A 15,210-nucleotide genomic window follows, 5' to 3' on the forward strand; every position below is an offset into this window, starting at 1 on the left:
CACTGGAAAGTGACCAGCAATAGCCACTAGCTATCTGAAAATGAGCACTATGTACAGAAACTTTTCTATGACAAAAACTTCCTCCACATGCTTTTTTAAGTACATGGGCAGCAAGGTCTATTCCATGCATGCAACTGAAGGGTAAAGATGCAGAATAACACTCAGTTCTTGCTCTAAAGATCTAGTAGTCCTAATAGGCATGAAAACAATCCCATAAGTTTCTATAGTATGGCAGAATATGAGTTCCCCAGTAGAAGTAGGAACAGATTTCTGTAGTGACTCAGAAGAACAAGGAATCTTTGTTGTTGTTGTTTTTAAGTCAAGAAAGTCTTTACAGAGGAGATGACATTGGTCAGAAGAACATTCTAAGTTGTTCTGTAAAGAAGATGAAGCTGTAAAGGAAAGGAAGGGGTGGATATGTTCAAGGATGATGAAAGTATTATTGTTTAGTAGTTATCTCTATGGGAGCAGAGTAAAAAAACTGAAAGGCAAATCAGGAAACTACCACCCCATTCCTTGAAAAGTTTATATTTAGTTTTTTCATCAAAGGGGAACAGTTCAAGGCTTTTGAGCAGGAGTCATATCATAAGACTTACGCTTCAGAAAATTTTAAAAATGAGTTGAGCATTGGGGTAGAGAAATACCAGCAATTGTAATTGTAAGAGAGTTTATGTAAGTTTATTATAATAACACAGAGGACAAATAATCCTCTTAATCAGGATGTGATCATGGAAATGAGAAGAGATAAGAATGTAGATATGGGAAATATTACTGACAACCTAATTTGTTCTCTGGTAATATATAAAGTAATGGGCAAACAGAAGCTGCAGCCTGAGGTGGCCCTGATTGTGAGCATGGGTCACTAGAAGCCTAATAATGTTATCTGTGGGTAGTGATGGGGGTCCAGGAATAGATGTGGATTGTGAAGTGAGAAGCAGAGGGAAGCTCACAGGACGTGTTGCAGATGAGGAACTGGCGAGAGTTCTCATAAGGATACAGTGCAGTGGGAGACATACTAATCTGTGGGAAGAATTGTGGCAGGGATGAAATGGAGGAGGTGTTGATCCTTTTCAGGTAGATAATTGAAAGTTCTTCAAGACACCTGAGCCAAATGTCAAGTGAGAGGACCCAACAAAGCTATAGTCATTCATTTTCTGGATTAGCCAGCATGGGACAATCCTTCAGAACTTGTGCCATTCCTGGAATTTGCCCAGTATTGCACCCAGAAGCACACACAGCCTGAAGAAGATAAAGGAGGTTGGTGACCAACTTGCTTAAAACTACTCTCCCTCCACCAAGAAAGATACTAGTGACAGTAACTATGGCATCAGGGATACACTGAACTTCTTCCCTACCATGAGCCAACTGTCATACCTCCTGAAGAGTAACACTTTACTTCCTGAAGAGTTACAACAATTTGTGAGGCAGATACTATAATTGTTGTCATTTTACAAATGAAAAAAATGAGGCTTAAGTGGACATCTCAAGACCAGACAGTGACCAAAGCAAGTACACAAAAGCGAGGCATTCTCTGTGGTGGAGGCAGATAACACAGTCAATTCTCATTGTTTGTGGTAGTTACATTCTATTACATCATCTCAAACACTGAACTAGCAAATACTGAGGCATTGATCCCAAGGGAAATAAAGAGTTAGGTTCCTGCAAGCCTCTGGTCACATTTTGTCACCCAATCAATACGTAATCTTATTTCATGTGTATTTCTGTTTAAAGAAATCATGTTTAATACATATTATTCATTCATTAACATTGAGCTCACAGTCACCAGCACTGTAACTCATGCCTAAATGGAGCTGATCTAACATGTGTGTTTTCTTTATAAGGCACCTCACTGCTGACCGGCACTCAGGAACACCAGATAGCATTCAGCATGGCACTTGGGGGGGCACTTAAAAAAGGGAAACCAGCAATAAAAAGCACAAAAATAAGAAAAAAATTGAAGCATTGAATAGACCTGGAGACTTCTGGCCAAGACGGAGGTGTAGATAGATACACTTTGCCTTCTCACACAACCAAAAGAAGGACAACAACAAATTTAAAAACAAAAAATAACCAGAACTGCCAGAAAATCAAACTGTATGTAAGTCTGACAACTAAGGAGTTAAAGAAGAAACATTCATCCAGACTGGTAGGAAGAGTGGAGACAGGCAGCTGGGGTGGAGAGGACTCATGGCAAGGCAGCCCCTGGAGGACCAGGTGGTCCCACATTTGTGTGAAGATAAACCAGGAGGAACAAATGGGGAGCAAGACAGACCACCCAACCCAGGGTTCTAGTGTGGAGAAATGAAGTTTCAAATTCTCTGACTGTAAAAATCTGTTGGGGGGGTATGCCATAGTGGGAGAAGTTCCCAGCCTCACAGGAGAGTTTGTTGGAGTGACCTACAGTGTCCTAGAATGTACACAAGCCACCCACTGGGGAATCAGCACCAGAGGGGCCCAATTTGCTTGTGGGTAGTGGGTGGAAGTGACTGAAAGCCCACTAAGTGCCCAGCAAATGGTATTGTTCCCTCTTGGATCACTCTCCCACATACAGCACCACAACAGCAACATGGTTTGCCCCACCCTGATGAACACCTAAGTCTCTGCCCCTTACTACATAACAGGCATGCCAAGATCAAAAAGGCCCAAATGAAAGAACAGATCAAAGCTCCAGAAAAAATACAACTAAGCAACAAAGAGATAGCCAACCTCTCAGATGGAGAGTTCAAAGCACTGATAATCAGGATGCTCACAGGATTGGTCGAGTATGGTCACAAAATAGAGGAGGAAGTGAAGGTTATGCAAAGTGAAATAAAGGAAAATGTACATGGAACCAACAGGGACAGGAAGGAAACTAGGACTCAAATCAATGGTTTGGAGCAGAAGGAAGAAATAAATATTCAACCAGAACAGAATGAAGAAATAAGAATTCAAAAACAAAACAAAACAAAACAAAAACAAGGAGAGGCTTAGGAACCTCCAGGACAACTTTAAATGTTCCAACCTCCAAGTCCTAGGGGTGCCATAAGGAGCAGAGGAAGAGCAAGACATTTAAAACTTATTTGAAAAAAAATGAAGGAGAACTTCCCTAATCAGGCAAAGGTATGAATAGACTTCCAGGAAGTCCAGGAAGCTCAGAGAATCCCCCAAAATTTGAATCCAAGGAAGCACATACCAAGACACATCATAACTACATTACCCAAGATTAAAGATAAGAGAATTCTAGAAGCAGCAAGAGAAAAGGAGGCAGTTACCTACAAAGGAGTTCCCATAGGACTATCAGTTGATTCCTCAAAAGAGACCTTGCAGGTAAGGGGCTGGAAAGAACTATGCAAAGTCATGAAAGGCAAGGACCTATAACCTAGATTACTCTATCCAGCAAAGCTATCATTCAGAATGGAAGGGCAGATCAAGTGTTTCCCAGATAAGGTCAAGTTAAAGTTTATTAGCACCAATGCTTATTATATGAAATATTAAAGGGACTTATCTAGGAAAAAGAAGAAGATCAAAAATATGAACAGTAAAATTACAATAAACTCCCAGCTTTCAACAACTGAACCTAAAACAAAACAAAAACAAACTAAGCAAACAACTAGAACAGGAACAGAATCACAGAAATGGAGATCACATGGAGGGTTATCAGTGGGGAGGGTGAGGAGAAATGGGGGAAAAGGTACAGGGAATAAGAAGCATAATTGGTAGGTACAAAATAGACAGGGGGAGGCTAATTATAGTATGTGAAATGGAGAAGCCAAAGAACTTATATGTACAACCCATGGACATGAACTAAGGGGGGAATGCTGGTGGGAAAGGGACAACTATAAGAGTAAAATCAATAAAATATATTTTTGAAAAAGAAAAAAAAGAATAGACCTGCAAGGGGACACTTATTTGTAGTGTGAGAGTTGAAATGAGAAGGCAAATGTCACCTTGTTCTTCCTCGACCAGGAATATGCACGTTGATGACTTAAATTTTTGCTGCCCTGCTCACGTCTGTGAATGTCTATGCAAGTACTGTGGTATTGATTTGGGGTTCCAAATAAATTTTGACAAGTAGGCAAATTCACAAATATGGAATCTGGAAATAATGAGGACCAACTGCATCACAGGTCATGGGCACATTTCTTGCAACTTAGGCACTTTGGAGAGAAGCCTAGGGAGAAGTGACGATGATATATCTTGCTTTCTTTCTGGTTTTCCCCTTCAACCTTTGAGTCAGCATTTCTCTGCCTCTCCTGTGCAAAAAGCAGCCTCCTTAGCGGCACATTGCAAGCCTTAAAATGAACAGCAGAGCAAACAGTTTGGCCCTCAGCAGAGATATCCTGCTGGGACGCAAGTCCTCCTGAAGACCCGTGTGTGAAGGGCAAGGTGACTTAGTAGGTGCTACAGGACTGGTGGGTCCTGGCAGCCTCAAGGCTCCTTCCTGCAAATTCTGAGTTCTTATTTCCCTCTCCTGATCTCACATTTGGGCTTGACAGCAGTGGGAATTAGAGCAGTTGTTCTAACACCAAAATTCCTGTTCATTTGACTACTTATGATTTTTAGTATGTCACAGAACATGGCAAGTTAAGCTGAAGGTTCTAGAATCAGGGAGAGATACAACTTCATTCCTGGTTCTGACTCTTAACTCACTACGTGATCTTATATACAAATACATTAATTTATTGAATTCTCAGTTTTCTCATGTAAAAATAACAAGAGTAATTTCTAGCTCTTAGAATTTTTTGTAAAAATAAAATGCATCGGTTCATGCAAAGTGCTTATCATGGTGTCTGCAAATATTCTAAACACTTAGTAAGCATGAGCTTTTCAAATTTTATGTGTAATTCAAAAATTAGCCTCTGAATTTTTTTTCTTACACAATCTTACACAACGCATTAAGAATGGGTTTTGGAGTTAGAGTGCCTCAGTTCTCCTGTCTTCTTCTCCCTTTGTTTGAAGAACTTTGGGTGAATTATGGAACTTCTTTGGATCTCAGCTTCCTAATATGTTAAAGAGGGGGAAGAGTTTAGCTCTCACATTACTTTAAATGTTAAACAAATACAATGCATGTAAGAGAACTGTAGTACCTGGTCTAATGCATGGTGAGCCCCAATAAATTTTACTGGTATTGTAATTATGGATGTTATTAATAATAATATGGTGACTACATTTTTGAGAGCATCTCACAACATATTCTGTAGATTCAGAACTTACTTCTTACCCTCATCAATACACGTTCTTCTAACAAAGTGCATCACTGGAAGGCATACTGCTTGTTGGTGGGGAAGACTGTTGTGTGCTCCTGCAGAATGCTCTGAGTGGCTGAGGGCTGCGGCTCCTGCAGAGAAAGGATGGTGACGCTGGAGTAGGGAATGGTGCTGAGATGACACAAGTTTGCTGAAAATTGGCTTTTGCTTTCTGATCCTTCTGATTCACATGTGTTTGGGGCTCGTGGAGGTGCAGGACCACTGACTCGGGTCCGTGTTTACACATCATGGGCCTGCACTGGTTAGGAAGATGCTCAGAGATGCTGGGGGACCATCCGTAATGACAAGAGGTCATGAAGGGACGGGGGAGTCTCCTCCTGGGCTTGGAAAAGCAATGTCAGAGAGCCAGTGGGCCACTTTGCAGCCAAGATTGCATCTCCACCAGTACATCTCACTGTGGGGACGATCCATCCAGGCTTTCTGTCCACTGCTGCTTAGCAGGATGGCCACGTATTCTATGTCTTCGTATTAAACCATCTATTGCAAAATCGTTGATATTCATTCTGTAGCTGACCTTTATTTTTCCCTTTCTTTCCCCCAAACCTCTCCTTCCATCAGTTCCATAGGTGGGTAAATCTTCCTTTGCTACATGCCCATGCTGGGGAAATTGGCTGGTTCTGCTAAGTGTGATTGGAGCCGTTTGTTTTTAAGCTGCACATAAGCATCGGGTGAGATTTATAGCACTTTCCTTCTTGCTGAATCGACCCACTGGGAGCCATTAAAGTTTTATTGCTCTCTGCAGTTGCCTGGCCAGAGTGGAATTGAGGGGGTCTGTGGTTGGAAAAGCTTTTTCTTCTATTGGTTTATTCACAGGGAGTAGTGGGTGGGAGGGAATAGAACCAATGCTTCTTTTGTTCAGTCTCCTCATTTTGGTCCCAGTCCTTTTCCAACTGCATAGAACTTTTGGGATGATTCCCCATCCAATTTGCACTACATGCTAAGTCTCCCCACTGTCTCAAAAAGTCTCCAAGTTCCCACCTCTTCCAGGAAGTCTTCTGGTATTGGTCAAATGATGGCTGAGAGCTCCCCTGAGACTCCCCTTACCTCAGTTGGCTGGACCCCTTCTCTTTCTCATTTCAGTTGTCTTTGTTCCAGACTTCGGTATCTATTTTCCTTTAGACTTGTGGCTGACTTGTATTGTTGGGTAAATGTTCAGATGCTCCGGTCATGAATCCTAATTTTGCCAAATCCTAAATCAAAGAAAAAGGATTAAATTTTTTTAGTTCAATTGAGATAGTGAATCAATTTATTCAGATTCACATAGTGATTGAGGTGTTCTCATGGCTGTACTCAAAGGCTGGTTTTGGCAACGTATGTTCTTATGCCAGGTTAAAAGCAAAAGAAGAAGGAAAAGTATTCCAGTGATGACTTCAGCTATCTCCCTCTCACTGGGCCTTACACCGAAATATGTAGACATGGCTCAGCTTCCATCCAAAGAAGACATCATCATTTGCTTCCCACTGTAACAGCTAGCACATATTTATGAGCGGCTAGTTACTCCAGAAGTCCCTGAGACCACAGGCACATGGGCTCTGCATCAAAGACATCTTGAATAATGTCCTCTGAACAGTACCTGGAATGACAGAATGACCTGGGTTTTGTGATTATTTCTTCAGTTATGAGGGCTATGCCTCAAGCAAAATATAGAAACATACAACAGTGACCATTTTATTCAGGCACTGAACTAAATACAAAAATAATCTTACTTTTATTCTGATAAAGGTCTCCCAAGATAGATTTTAGCTGTGTGCCCTCTATACAGAGCCCAGCACTGATGGAGGGTAACTGACTGGCCCAAAGTGGTTACAACCAACAGGTTTGGAAGCTAAGCTGGAAGATAGGCCGAAGCCACACAGGATCTGTGCCCTCTCTGTCCCCAACTCATTGGGAGCCTGTCGGCCTCTGGAAGGTTCATGCTCATCGGTTCCCTCCTTGTAATGCTAAGCTGCTACTCTCTCCTCCTTGCACATTTGCATTTTATGAGTGAACATTTTAGATGAGATATAGGATTTTATCACTGTGGAAGGAATTTTGATATGAGCATCTTGTCCGAGGTTGCTTTCTAAGAGGCTTGCTCTGTCAGTGGCCACCCCAGTACCTGTTGGCAGCAAGGACAGTCCACTTTTGCTGGGGAGTGATGGCAGTATCACAAAGTGATTGAGAGCCAAGGGCCAAGGTCAGAGTTCAGTGTTTGAACTTGCCACTGCCACTTATTTAAAAAAAATGTTTTGTTTTGTTTTTTTAGATTTTTATTTATTTATTTTCAGAGAGGGAAGGGAGGGAAAGAGAGAGAGAGAGAGAGAGAGAGAGAGAGAGAGAGAGAGAGAGAGAGAGAGAGAGAGACATCAACGTGTGGTTGCTAGGGGTTCTGGCCTGCAACCCAGGATGTACCCTGGCTGGGAATCGAACCTGGGACACTTTGGTTCCCAGCCCGCGCTCAATCCACTGAGCTACGCCAGCCAGGATGCCACTGCCACTTATTATGAGCTAAGTGATCTTAATGTTTTGTGGGCCTCCGTTTCCTTATCTCTACCATGGAATAACAAAAGAACCTACTGTGCATACTTAATATGAGCATACAATGAAAGCCAATACATCTAAAATACTTATGACTGTACCTGGCATGTAATAACTTCTCAATTAAATTTAATTTTTAATATCTTTTCAAGTGTCTAAAGTTATTTCCACTTGTCGCATTTAGCCTCATAATCTGGAATAAAATTGCCATTATGGAATCACTTAGCTAAGGAGGCGGTCTCAGACAAAGGACACATTCCCAGGCACTGGGATTCATTGAAATAAACCCAAGGCAGAACAGAGCATTTCAAATTCCTCGTGAAAATTGAGAGAATATATCTCTTTAGAAGAAACTGATCATCTCATCACTGCAGATAGAGTGTGGTCAACATTTCTGCTGAGCAGCCCTTCCTCTGTGGAGATGAAACTGGCATGTAACATTTGGTGTTGTTATCAATTCTCTTAAAAGAGACACATGCCTTTCTTAGTCACCTAACTGGCCCCCAGTATCATTGCTACAATGCAAACCACCCAGTGCTCTTGTAAGGGGCCCCGTTTGTCCTCTTTCCTCCTTCCTCTCACACATCCCAAAGGCCAGGAACAAGAATGGAGTACCAACTCTTTCCTAATAGTTCTCAAACTTTTAGTTTCCAGATTTATTTATGAGGGTTTTAAACTGGCAAAAATGAAACAAGTGGGAGAAATTCAAAATATGTACTAGGTATACCATGTGTGACTCTTGGTGCTAAACAAACTCATCTTGTAGTCATTGTTACAATAGAATAATTTTAGTTATAAATATAATTAATACAGTTATAATAATAATTTGGGGAGTATTTACTATGTGCCAGTCATAGTGTGAGGCAGATTGCTTCATGGTCTGAAGCCTCATTCAAGCTACCACTTGAGCATACTTTCCAAATTAATTCCCCCAGCCTTTAGTTTTATTCACAGCACTTTTCACTATATAGTATCATGCCATGTATTTGTTTCAGAGTTTAGCTTCTTTATGAGAATCTCAAGCCCTTGCAGACAGGGATTTTGTGTGTCTTGTTCACCCTGCATTTCCATCTAGGGAAATGCTTGTAATACAGAAAGCACTGAATGAACATTTATTGAATGAACACAAAACTGTTTGAAGGAATTAAGAAACCAAAAGGTGGCTTAGAGGGGTTGGTTAACTTCCCAAGTTCACACCTCTGGTGCGTGTTAACTTGTTATGGGGAAACTCAGTTGAAGCTTTACCTTTGGGGCACAAAGAGGCCATCTCACCCCGTCTTCTCATTAAAGAGGTGAAGAGAGTCTGGCTCGGGCCTGCAATAAGAAGTCAGAACTTGCATGCAGGTCACCCCATGCCCAGCCTATCATTGTCCCCTCTCCTCCTTAAGGTCTTCTTGTGCAGTGGCAGACTGCTGATCCCATCACACACAATCAAGAGGCATCTTGCTCCTTCATCGAGGCTGGGCCCTTTACCAGCACTGTGTTGTTTCCTGAGTAGAGAATGAATACAGAATGGTGAGGCAGCCTCCCCCGCACCCCTGCCCCACACCTTCTAAAAACTCAGGGCTGCAGTGAGCCTGAGCCTGGATCTTGCCTCAGATTTAAGCCAAGATTAGTCTCTTCTTAGGAATCATCTCAGAAATCCTGACCATGTGTTTGAGAAATATTGTATAGAATATGGTGCAGGGAGCACAGATTAAGGCCAGAAATTTTGGATGGAGGGAAGCTGCCTCCCTGGCTAACCTAGGAAAAGTCTCTTCATCTCTCTGAATGTCAGTTTTCACATTCGAGATAGGATGGGCAGGTAGTGCCATCTGTGGATCCCAAAACCGCTATTGGCTCTGAGGAACTCGGCTGTGTCTGCCTTGTTCTGCTCTTGAAGCCGTGTGCTAGCGCTGACCTGGTCCTTTCTGGGCCTAGTGGCCTTTGAGTGGAGTAAAGCTTGGTCATTCTGCAAAGGGTCAAAAGGATGAGGGAGAGCAAAGGAGCAAGAAGGAGCACCCATTAACCAGTGACTGTTTACATTTGATTTGCTTGGCTCTTTTCTTGACCCAGTGAATTAAAGGGAAATCTCAGTGGGAAAACAGAAGCAGGGGGAATTGAAGGAATATTTTTATCCTGACAATTATCAAGAGATTATAATCATGGGAAACACCCAATGAAGTCTAGAGGGATCCCATGTTTATTCTTGGAGTGCAGAGGCCTACCAGGATAAGGGGAGAGGGGAGAGAGCCCTTTGGAGAGAGAAAGAGAAAAAAATAGTTCCTTGAAACTGGGAGCTGGCCAGTATGTCTTCTAATTTAATTACTTATCTTTCCCTGAAATTGTTTATGGTACACTAGGCTATTAAATGCACCATAAGCAAACCACTCTGGAAAGAGGAAGTAGATTTATTTTGTTTTAGTTACCACTCTAACAAAAGTTTATTTCTTCCACTAATTAAGATTCCATTCACTAATTTAAATGTTATGCTAATTAAAGTATACTTCCAAAAATGTAAAAAGAGTTAAAAAAAGAAAGAAAAAACCAGGCTGGCCTTTAGGAATTACATGAAATTTATTGCCTTGCAATAATGGAAAGCTGGGTGATTATTTCATTTGTCTCCCATGCTGTATTCAGGCTTCTGCTTATTCGTGTCTGTCCTTTCATTTCAGCTCATTAACACACACTTCCCCTCTGCTCTAATGGGAGTTTCCCTGTGACAGTTTAGGATGAGTTGTGAGTTAGGTCTTTGAAGCAATGTTCAGAATTTCTTCAGCTGGACCACACACAGTGTCGCAAGCTGCTACCTGATTTGGAGCCTAGACATGCATACACACACACACTCACACACACATGTAAAACCAAGCAAACAAACAAAAAAAGTCTGGATTTCCGCTTTGTAACCAATTTCTGAAGCCAAGTTGCTGTTTCTCTAGTGTTTTCTCTGTCCTCCCCAGAAGCCAGGTATTTTGCAGATGACAGAGATTGCAATATATTACAAGAAAGAGGGTGACTTTTCTGAGTCAAGTTTGTGCCTGGTACTTCTGGTAGGAGCTCAGGGATGGGAGTCTGGTGACCTCTGTGGATGGCTGCTCACAACATGGGCTAAACTGGGTACCTTCTCCCCAACCTCAGTCTTTTCATCAGTCAGTGGAGATGGTTGGGCAGATTGAAAGCACTCACCCTGAGAAAGCACCCAGCATGGTAACTGGAAAACAGCGGGCCTACTGGGGAGCCTCTTTCTTCTTCTCGACTCATTCTCAGGCTTCAGCACCAGACTGGAGAATGGGGCTCTGCAGTTTCTTTCAGCTCGGTCTTCGGTCTTCCAGGTGGTCAAAGGAGAGAACACTTTGCTTCTGCCCCCTATTAGGGTAAAACACCTATAGCTAAATGCATTAGTCTTTTATTGCTGCATGATAAATTACCCCAAAAGTTAGCAGATTAAAGTAAGAAACACTCATTATCTCATAGTTTCTGTGGGTCAGGAATCGGAGACAGTCTTCTCTGAGTGTTTCTGGCTGAGCCCTTCAAGAGACCAGCAAGCACCGTGCCAACCCCCAGCTGCAGTTGTTTCAGCCTGGCCAGGAGGATGAAGTCCAGACTCACTCACAGGCTGTGGAAATCCTCAGTCCTCACCACACAGTGGGAGAGTGTGTGTCATGTTGCCTTTGGTGACCACACACTCTCTGCTTCACACACCCTCCTCACCCCCAGCCACAAAGTCCTGCCTACAGTAACACGGAGGGGATTACACCGGACATGAACACCAGGAGGCAGGCCCCAGGTTGGAGGCTGGCCTGCCTTTTGGTTTACTTTCCCTTCAACAAAGTGCTTGGCTCTGTCTCACCCTCTCCTTGCCAGAGCCCAGGTCTCCAGACCTTCTGTGTCTATAGCTAGTGTTCAGTTGTCTAACTATTGCCCACTGTGGGCAGCCTGGGATGGAACAGTTCACAGCCTTGCTCAGACCCAGCCATCGGGTGATGTCACATTTCTATCCCAGAGGGACTTGGAAGAGGGCTGTGGCACAGTGAGTGGGATGAGGAGCTGTCTCTTGAGATACCATATATGAAGCCCAGTTTGAGTCTCTGACTATGCTCAGTGCCTTTCCAGCTGCGGGACACTTGGGAGAGGCAGCTGGAGCTCAGCACAACAGGAGGGGCATTTCCTTTCAGGGTAAGGCAGGAGATTGGATTGATAGAAAGGGAAGTTAACAAACACGAGTTAGTCTCAACTTGATTTTCAATGTCAGGAGAAGCAAAACAGCACCGCAAAGTTCTATTTTTATTTCTCATCTGGTTGGGTTGACCCCTCCTTCTTATTAGTGCCTTTTGTTGCCAACTGTTGAATGGGATGTTAATTTAACATTGTAGACCCAAGGCCATAGTCCAAGCTAATTCTTGACAATTCCTGCTTTCCTCTGGCTGTGCCTAGGAAGGGAGAGGAAGGAAATGGATGTACCTGGTGGGAGCGGAGGGTGGGAAGTGAGGAAGTCAGTGCTAGGTTGTTGGCTTCTTCCACAGAACTTCCTTCAGCAGGTGCATTAATCTAAGGCTGTTGGAAAAATTCTATTGAACTTCTTCCCAGAAACTGGATACATTGTTGCTAATTCATCAGGCAGCCAGGGCAGTCTGGCATTTACACTGTCAGACTGCAGACATACTTGTCTGTCTTTACCACTAAAGACACTGAGACCAGGTGGGGAGGAAAGTGACTTTCAGAAGAGGTCAGCATGTGAACAGGGATGGGCACGGTCATCTTCCGGGGCACCACCCACGTCCTCCTGTGCCTGGGAAAGCAGTCAGTTTGCCCTGGTGCTGTGCACACACCCTTTCCCCGACTCACTTTGAGGGTAGACCTTGTCTGCCCAAGGCATGCAGTGTGAGTGTGGACTTACTCCCTGCTCACTGTTGTCTGAGCTGAGAGATGTAGGAAAATAGCAGAGTCTCAGGCGAAGAATTGGACCCATAAGCTTATTTTTGTCTCCACAAAAGAGACAAAATGGAGAGCTCCTTCTGGCCCTGTTAAAGTTTACAGATCACCTTCTAAGAACCTTCATCACTTTTTAGTATTCTGATGCTGGTTCCCAAAGAAATCCCCTCCCACAAAACGTCTGAATGTAGACTTCATCATTTACACTTCACATGATCTCAGGATGGCGTTTGCGGTATGTTCAGTGTGCAGATATTTACCGAACATTCACTAGTATGTAGGACATAGTGTTTGATACTGGGAAATGAGTGGTGGAGACAGACATGGATCCAATCTGACCCCTGACCTCAAGTAGCTCACACTGAGAGGGGAGGAGTCCTTGGGTGAGGTGGCAGAGCTGTGGGCTGCAGATGGCTCCACTGGGTTCTCAGATTCACTCAGGCACTGATCAGTGATGTGCCCTTGGTCACTTACCCAACCTTTTATAATCAAATGGGCTATGTTAGCAGCTACATGCTTTAGACGAGTACCCCCACAGCAGTTCTAGCAAGGCATGTGTTGGGGAGCAACTGGAATAATGGCAATCCACTAATGAGCTCTGGAGTCTGAGGCTTGAGCCAAGATGGCAATGGGATGAAGGTGAGGGCTGGGTTCCAGCAGGAGCAATGAGGAGACTTGTTCCCTGTGTGGCTGTGCAGGGAGGCAGAATGGGGAGCGCTGGAGATAGTGCACGTTTTGCTCTTGGATGACTGGGTGGATTTGGGGAGTATTCGCTAAGGTGGGAAAGGCAGGAGAAAGGCTGGGAAGATGGTGAAGAGAAGAGATTGATAATTCACGTTTTGAATTAGCTGTATGAAGGCCTCCTCCGTATCCATGGTGTCACTGTGTGGCTTGGGCTCCACAATCTGAATCCAGGGGGGTCACCTGGAATAGATGAGAGTCAGAAAACCTGTCTAGGAGCAGGGTTCCGGTGGTGGTTTTAAAAACCCCTTTCATAAGCTGTGTCATAAATCTGGAGAGGTGCCCCTAGCCAAGATCTCCCCTTTGTTGGGGCAGGGGGGTGGAGTGGGGCGGCAGAACATTGATCGGTGCGAGATATATGGGAGGAAAGGCCCTCCTTGCCCGAGGAATCAATGCTTCCTTAGAGATGGCAACAAACAGGATTAAAGGTTGAAAGGCATTTACTGAGGGGCAAGTCTGAGTGTATGTTTTATTAGTCAGCCCCAGTCTTGGGTTTACAGAAATGCCCAGCCTTGACAGTGCCAAGAGCAATGAATCAGGGCTTTCTCCTTTGGCCGGCTGCCTGGGCTGCAATGTGGGGCTGTGAAACCCCAGGCCAGGAGGATGGAAGAGAGTGTCGTCTCCAGTCCATCGGGGACAGGGGTAGGGGAGGGCCTAGGATAGAGGTGGGGAGCAGATGCTCAGGCCCCACGCACCTTCCGGCCTCCTTTTTGGTCATTCACAAATAAGGCAAGATGTGCTTCCTTGTGGGTAGAGATACCTTCTGCGTCTCTGAACTAGAATGTCTCCCGCTCCTCCTGCCAAAGTCATTTGCCTAACCTTTTGCCTGACTGATTCAGAAGTTATTAAATGTACAATGTGCGGCATCCACACAGCTGGCCATTCATTGGAGGCTAGAGTTTGATTAACTGAGCATTATGCTAATGGTAGGTCAGGGGGCAGATTATGCATAAAAGGTCAAACCAGTAAACCAAGTCAAAAGCAATAAAACCATCTTCCACCCTTCTATCTCCCAAGTCAGTTGGCACCTGGAGGCAAGGCAGTAAGGCATGTTGGTGAGAGGGTATCTCACAGCCCAGCACATGCCCAGGCTCACACTGTCTGCAGGGATCCTCTCTCCAAGAGGGAACTGCATCCAGCCGGGAAGGGCCGACTCCAGCTCAGAGTTCACTTGGGGGAGGTGCCAGCAGCCAGAGCTTGTGGGTGTGACATTTTCCAGACTATTGTGTCTTTTTCAAGCACTCTAAAACTTCACGGATGAGTGACAAAAAGCACCGGTATGAACATGTCTACATAAAGTGTTGGTGTCAAAACACTGAAATGAACTTGTACAAACAAATGCTGAATCATTCCCCGGAAACCTTCCCTCCTTCAGCAGACGCAGGCCGCTCACGTCAGGTCCTGCCTTTGGGCATTCTGTAGTCTCTTTCTCCGGTCCCTCCTCCTGGCTTCTGCCTTAAATTCAGAAAGTCCTTGAAATTCTTCCTTCTTCCTCTTTTTTCCTGCATTATGCTTTCTCCTTTTCATAACCTTCCTGATCAGAGATGACTCCCCCCAAAACAGTCCAGGTGCTCCATGTGCAAATTCTCTGAGAGCGCTAGGTCACCAGGCACCAAGCTGAATTTTGCTTTCTCTTTTGTATTGGTTGCTATCCACATTTGCTTGCTCCCCTGATACAGAAACAGAAGCTTCCGTTCGGGCTTGCTCCTCTTGGCTCTTATATGCCATCTTCCTCCCTCTGCTGTTTCTGGCTTCTCAAGTGTCTGCCACTGGATGCCCACCCTCTTTTACGTGG

General features: G+C 44.1%; 1 protein-coding gene across 1 annotated transcript in view; it reads left to right on the plus strand.

Moving 5' to 3' along the window:
- OPCML (opioid binding protein/cell adhesion molecule like) overlaps nucleotides 1-15,210 on the plus strand; it is a 1,099,555-nt gene that overhangs the window by 157,042 nt on the left and 927,303 nt on the right. The gene's annotated exons all lie outside the window — the stretch shown is intronic.

Source organism: Phyllostomus hastatus, unplaced genomic scaffold (genome assembly GCF_019186645.2).
Source record: "Phyllostomus hastatus isolate PE091 unplaced genomic scaffold, TTU_PhHast_1.1 phas_scaffold_193, whole genome shotgun sequence".
Lineage (NCBI taxonomy): Eukaryota > Metazoa > Chordata > Mammalia > Chiroptera > Phyllostomidae > Phyllostomus > Phyllostomus hastatus.